The following is a 7,500-nucleotide window of genomic DNA, read 5'->3' on the forward strand; positions in this document are numbered from 1 at the left end:
ACACACACACACACACACACACACACACACACACATACACACACACAAACAAAATTAATTACCGACTGTGTGGAGCTGAGAGGTACAAACAGATACAGAATCACAATTTGTATGAACATCACAGCCTCCTTTTATCATCATAATGATGTGAACACACACACACACACACACACACACACACACACACACACACACACACTAACGAGTGTTGCTGGTTGAGCTTCTCGCTCTCTGCAGGCAGTTTGTCCAGATTTTAAAGGGACTCTGGTGGAGTTGATTAACTTTTTGGTTTCACATGTTCACAGATGAGAATTGAACATCAGACATTACTGAGGATCAATAAAGCAACTTTATCTGCTTATTTATTTATTTACTGTTAATAACATTAATAACTTTAATAACTTTAATAACATTAATAACTTTAATAACTTTAATAACATTAATAACTTTAATAACTTTAATAACATTAATAACTTTAATTCTTTGCTGCTCAGCTGAAGTGACGTCTTGCACATTATAAGTGTTCACCTGGAAACAGTGAACCCTGTTAACCAATCAGATTAATCCTCCTCATGTGGAAACATCCTCTGAGACTGAGACTATGCCTCCTCCTCTTCCTCCTCTTCCTCCTCCTCACTGTAAACGTTGCCTCTGTACATAAATAAAGTGATTTGAGGAGATTAAACTCGGTTCATTGGAGGACATCATGTGAGGCAGCATCATGTTAACTTCACCTTCATTCTTCATCACATCTGCTCTCATCATCATGACCCAGGAAACAAACTGTCTGACTGTACAGCAGCTACGAGTTCCTGCAGGATTCAGTAGTTAAAGGTCTTAAAGTATACTGGGTCATACTGGGTTCAGTCATGGCAGTGGTGGAGGCAGTTGGGGGCCTCTTCTGGCTCCTTTGTCTTCCTGATGTTGAGCTGGAATCTGGTTTGTTGTTTTCTTCTATTAGATGTAAAGTGTTGCGTCATGCTAACGTTAGCTTTGTCAGTGGGTTCATTGGGCTAGCGTAGCATGTTCTCAGCTCCTTCCTGTAGCTGCTGAGCCAAACAGGGAATTCAACCCTCCTCTCTGTTCAGATCTCACTCAGCTGGACTTCCTTCAACACGCTGCATGTTTTATTGAGCCGCTGCCGCTGCTCGGATCGAATACGGACACCCAGTGGAGGAGCAGCAGTGCATGCTGGGAGATCACTGTGTCATCCTGCATTCACTTTGTGATTCATCTGCTCTGGATTATTGAATCCTCACCGTCCTCCATCCAAACACGATCCACCAACCAGCTGCTTTATCATTGAGCTCATCGTTGGAACATGCTGAGATACACATGTGATTAACAACAGATACACATGTGATTAATAACAGATATGCATGTGATGAACAACAGATACACATGTGATGAACAACAGATACACATGTGATGAACAACAGATACACATGTGATGAACAACAGATACACATGTGATTAACAACAGATACACATGTGATGAACAACAGACACACATGTGATGAACAACAGATACACATGTGATGAACAACAGATACACATGTGATGAACAACAGATACGCATGTGATTAATAACAGATACGCATGTGATGAACAACAGATACACATGTGATTAACAACAGATACACATGTGATGAACAACAGATACACATGTGATGAACAACAGATACACATGTGATGAACAACAGATACGCATGTGATTAATAACACATACGCATGTGATGAACAACAGATACGCATGTGATTAATAACAGATACACATGTGATGAACAACAGATACACATGTGATGAACAACAGATACGCATGTGATTAATAACACATACGCATGTGATGAACAACAGATACGCATGTGATTAATAACAGATACACATGTGATGAACAACAGATACACATGTGATGAACAACAGATACACATGTGATGAACAACAGATACACATGTGATGAACAACAGATACACGTGATTAACAACAGATACACATGTGATGAACAACAGATACACATGTGATTAATAACACATACGCATGTGATGAACAACAGATACACATGTGATTAACAACAGATACACATGTGATGAACAACAGATACACATGTGATGAACAACAGATACACATGTGATGAACAACAGATACACATGTGATGAACAACAGATACGCATGTGATTAATAACAGATACGCATGTGATGAACAACAGATACGCATGTGATTAACAACAGATACGCATGTGATTAATAACACATACGCATGTGATGAACAACAGATACGCATGTGATTAATAACAGATACACATGTGATGAACAACAGATACGCATGTGATGAACAACAGATACGCATGTGATTAATAACAGATACGCATGTGATGAACAACAGATACGCATGTGATTAATAACAGATACACATGTGATGAACAACAGATACGCATGTGATTAATAACAGATACGCATGTGATGAACAACAGATACACATGTGATTAACAACAGATACGCATGTGATTAATAACAGATACACATGTGATGAACAACAGATACGCATGTGATTAATAACAGATACGCATGTGATGAACAACAGATACACATGTGATTAACAACAGATACGCATGTGATTAATAACAGATACAAATGTGATGAACAACAGATACGCATGTGATGAACAACAGATACACATGTGATGAACAACAGATACGCATGTGATGAACAACAGATACGCATGTGATGAACAACAGATACACATGTGATGAACAACAGATACGCATGTGATTAATAACAGATACACATGTGATGAACAACAGATACACATGTGATGAACAACAGATACACATGTGATGAACAACAGATACGCATGTGATGAACAACAGATACACATGTGATGAGCAACAGATACGCATGTGATGAACAACAGATACGCATGTGATTAATAACAGATACACATGTGATGAACAACAGATACACATGTGATGAACAACAGATACACATGTGATGAACAACAGATACGCATGTGATGAACAACAGATACACATGTGATGAACAACAGATACGCATGTGATGAACAACAGATACACATGTGATGAACAACAGATACGCATGTGATGAACAACAGATACGCATGTGATTAATAACAGACACGCATGTGATGAGCAACAGATACACATGTGATGAACAACAGATACGCATGTGATTAATAACAGATACGCATGTGATGAGCAACAGATACACATGTGATGAACAACAGATACGCATGTGATGAACAACAGATACACATGTGATGAACAACAGATACGCATGTGATGAACAACAGATACAAATGTGATGAACAACAGATACGCATGTGATGAACAACAGATACGCATGTGATTAATAACAGATACACATGTGATAAGCAACAGATACACATGTGATGAACAACAGATACACATGTGATTAATAACAGATACGCATGTGATGAACAACAGATACACATGTGATGAACAACAGATACACATGTGATTAACAACAGATACGCATGTGATGAACAACAGATACGCATGTGATGAACAACAGATACACATGTGATGAACAACAGATACGCATGTGATTAACAACAGATACACATGTGATGAACAACAGATACGCATGTGATGAACAACAGATACAAATGTGATGAACAACAGATACACATGTGATGAACAACAGATACGCATGTGATGAACAACAGATACACATGTGATTAATAACAGATACACATGTGTTTAACAACAGATACGCATGTGATGAATAACAGATACGCATGTGATGAACAACAGATACACATGTGATTAATAACAGATACGCATGTGATGAACAACAGATACGCATGTGATGAATAACAGATACGCATGTGATGAACAACAGATACGCATGTGATTAACAACAGATACGCATGTGATTAATAACAGATACGCATGTGATGAACAACAGATACACATGTGATGAACAACAGATATGCATGTGATTAACAACAGATACGCATGTGATGAACAACAGATACGCATGTGATTAATAACAGATACACATGTGATGAACAACAGATACGCATGTGATGAACAACAGATACGCATGTGATGAGCAACAGATACGCATGTGATGAACAACAGATACACATGTGATGAACAACAGATACGCATGTGATTAATAACAGATACACATGTGATGAACAACAGATACACATGTGATGAACAACAGATACACATGTGATTAACAACAGATACACATGTGATTAATAACAGATACACATGTGATGAACAACAGATACACATGTGATGAACAACAGATACGCATGTGATTAATAACAGATACACATGTGATGAACAACAGATACGCATGTGATTAACTACAGATACGCATGTGATTAACAACAGATACACATGTGATTAATAACAGATACACATGTGATGAACAACAGATACACATGTGATGAACAACAGATACGCATGTGATTAATAACAGATAAACATGTGATGAACAACAGATACACATGTGATGAACAACAGATACACATGATTAATAACAGATAAACATGTGATGAACAACAGATACGCATGTGATGAACAACAGATACACATGTGATTAATAACAGATACACATGTGATGAACAACAGATACACATGTGATGAACAACAGATACACATGTGATTAACAACAGATACGCATGTGATTAATAACAGATACACATGTGATGAACAACAGATACACATGTGATGAACAACAGATACGCATGTGATTAATAACAGATACACATGTGATGAACAACAGATACGCATGTGATTAACTACAGATACGCATGTGATTAACAACAGATACACGTGATTAATAACAGATACACATGTGATGAACAACAGATACACATGTGATGAACAACAGATACACATGTGATTAATAACAGATACACATGTGATGAACAACAGATACGCATGTGATTAACTACAGATACGCATGTGATTAACAACAGATACACATGTGATGAACAACAGATACACATGTGATGAACAACAGATACGCATGTGATTAACAACAGATACACATGTGATGAACAACAGATACGCATGTGATTAATAACAGATAAACATGTGATGAACAACAGATACACATGTGATGAACAACAGATACACATGTGATTAATAACAGATAAACATGTGATGAACAACAGATACGCATGTGATGAACAACAGATACACATGTGATTAATAACAGATACACATGTGATGAACAACAGATACACATGTGATGAACAACAGATACACATGTGATTAATAACAGATAAACATGTGATGAACAACAGATACGCATGTGATGAACAACAGATACACATGTGATTAATAACAGATACGCATGTGATGAACAACAGATACACATGTGATGAACAACAGATACGCATGTGATGAACAACAGATACGCATGTGATGAACAACAGATACGCATGTGATTAACAACAGATACGCATGTGATTAATAACAGATACGCATGTGATGAACAACAGATACACATGTGATGAACAACAGATATGCATGTGATTAACAACAGATACGCATGTGATGAACAACAGATACGCATGTGATTAATAACAGATACACATGTGATGAACAACAGATACGCATGTGATGAACAACAGATACGCATGTGATGAGCAACAGATACGCATGTGATGAACAACAGATACACATGTGATGAACAACAGATACGCATGTGATTAATAACAGATACACATGTGATGAACAACAGATACACATGTGATGAACAACAGATACACATGTGATTAACAACAGATACACATGTGATTAATAACAGATACACATGTGATGAACAACAGATACACATGTGATGAACAACAGATACGCATGTGATTAATAACAGATACACATGTGATGAACAACAGATACGCATGTGATTAACTACAGATACGCATGTGATTAACAACAGATACACATGTGATTAATAACAGATACACATGTGATGAACAACAGATACACATGTGATGAACAACAGATACGCATGTGATTAATAACAGATAAACATGTGATGAACAACAGATACACATGTGATGAACAACAGATACACATGATTAATAACAGATAAACATGTGATGAACAACAGATACGCATGTGATGAACAACAGATACACATGTGATTAATAACAGATACACATGTGATGAACAACAGATACACATGTGATGAACAACAGATACACATGTGATTAACAACAGATACGCATGTGATTAATAACAGATACACATGTGATGAACAACAGATACACATGTGATGAACAACAGATACGCATGTGATTAATAACAGATACACATGTGATGAACAACAGATACGCATGTGATTAACTACAGATACGCATGTGATTAACAACAGATACACGTGATTAATAACAGATACACATGTGATGAACAACAGATACACATGTGATGAACAACAGATACACATGTGATTAATAACAGATACACATGTGATGAACAACAGATACGCATGTGATTAACTACAGATACGCATGTGATTAACAACAGATACACATGTGATGAACAACAGATACACATGTGATGAACAACAGATACGCATGTGATTAACAACAGATACACATGTGATGAACAACAGATACGCATGTGATTAATAACAGATAAACATGTGATGAACAACAGATACACATGTGATGAACAACAGATACACATGTGATTAATAACAGATAAACATGTGATGAACAACAGATACGCATGTGATGAACAACAGATACACATGTGATTAATAACAGATACACATGTGATGAACAACAGATACACATGTGAACAACAGACTCATTAAACCTTCTGGCTTTACGTTAATGTCACACCCTGCCTGTACTTGTGTATTTTGGTCTCTTTGTGTTTTTGTGTTCTTTGGGGTCTCCTGGTGTGCACTTCTGTTTGGTCCTTCTGGTCATGTGTATTTGGGTGGTGGGTTTGGACCGCCTTTTGTTGTTTGGCCTGGCGTGTTGTGTACTTGGGTCTGGGTTCATGGTGGTTCTTGGATGAGTTGGTGTGGGTTGTATTTGGAGTTTTGTGTTTTCTGGGTTTTGGTTTTGTTGCTGTGTTTCCCTTGTGTGTTCATGTGCTCCTCCTCACCTGGCCTGCGTCACCCTCGTTAGCCCTGCTCTGCTTCCTGTGTTTCCTCAGCCAATCACTCCCAGCCTGCCCTTGTGTCTCGTCACCTGTTCCCCATTCCCTGATTAGTTTAGTCTGTATTTAAGGTCTGGTTTTGGGTTGAGTCTTTGTTGGATCATTTGTTTTGTTTAGCTTGTTCTGTGTGGTTCTGTTTTGCCCTTTCCTGTCCTAACCACCTCAAGATTAAAGGTTTTCGTCCACCCTGCAATCTCTGCATGCTGGTCTCTGAGATTGCGTCCATTCCTGCTACTCAACCTGACAGTTAAATACTGTAAGTTAACTGTTTACCAGCAGCTCAAATTATGACTTTACTCACCGTCAGTAACTGATGTTTAGT

At 37.6% G+C, this 7,500-nt stretch overlaps 1 long non-coding RNA gene across 2 annotated transcripts in view; it reads right to left on the reverse strand.

Annotated features, from left to right (window-relative positions):
- Nucleotides 1-7,500, reverse strand: part of LOC121912588 — a 9,295-nt gene that overhangs the window by 748 nt on the left and 1,047 nt on the right. The window contains exon 2 of one of the 2 annotated variants that reach the window (XR_006100113.1): nt 529-1,324. This is a non-coding gene — a long non-coding RNA (uncharacterized LOC121912588). Of the gene's footprint in view, nt 1-528; nt 1,381-7,500 lie in introns of those variants that run through there. The other variant, XR_006100114.1, reaches the window with a different exon arrangement.

This window comes from Thunnus maccoyii, chromosome 15, assembly GCF_910596095.1.
Source record: "Thunnus maccoyii chromosome 15, fThuMac1.1, whole genome shotgun sequence".
NCBI lineage: Eukaryota > Metazoa > Chordata > Actinopteri > Scombriformes > Scombridae > Thunnus > Thunnus maccoyii.